Here is a 563-nt window from a genome sequence, read left to right as displayed (position 1 = left end):
CATACACCATATAGTAAAAACTAAAATAAAAAAAAAAAAAAAAAAAGAATAAGGGATATTGGAACCTTTGGTTCCAAAAGATTCCTGAAGTCCTAATTACAATTGGTCATAAAATGTCTATGTACAAGCCACCAGGTGGCATGGTGGTTAAGGCACTGGATCCCCACATGGTTGACCACGGTTCCAGTCCAGACCAGTGACTTAAAAATCACACTGGGCGTGTGTGTATGCATGCCTAAAATTCTGAGAGGAGATTGGAGGGGAAAGGACTGCAGTGTGGCCATACCCCCGGGAGGCAATTTTTCACCTTCCCTCTCACTCTCTCTCTTTGTGTCTCTCTCCAGTCATGTGCACTCACCCTATGGTGAAAACCTAAATAAAATGTAAAATAAAATTAAATTAAAAAGGTCTATGTATAGAATGGCCTTTCCTATGTCCTAGGAAAGTGCATCTAACATCATTTCCTCAGAACAAGACTCTTAATTACTCATATCTACCAAAACTGAGGGAGCCCACTGGCATCTAGCTCCCCCCACAATAAAGAAGTACTACCATTCTTGGGT

This window comes from Tupaia chinensis, unplaced genomic scaffold (genome assembly GCF_000334495.1).
Source record: "Tupaia chinensis unplaced genomic scaffold, TupChi_1.0 Scaffold000528_1, whole genome shotgun sequence".
In the NCBI taxonomy this organism is placed as follows: Eukaryota; Metazoa; Chordata; class Mammalia; order Scandentia; family Tupaiidae; genus Tupaia; species Tupaia belangeri.
Note: the sequence above shows the minus strand (reverse complement) of the source record.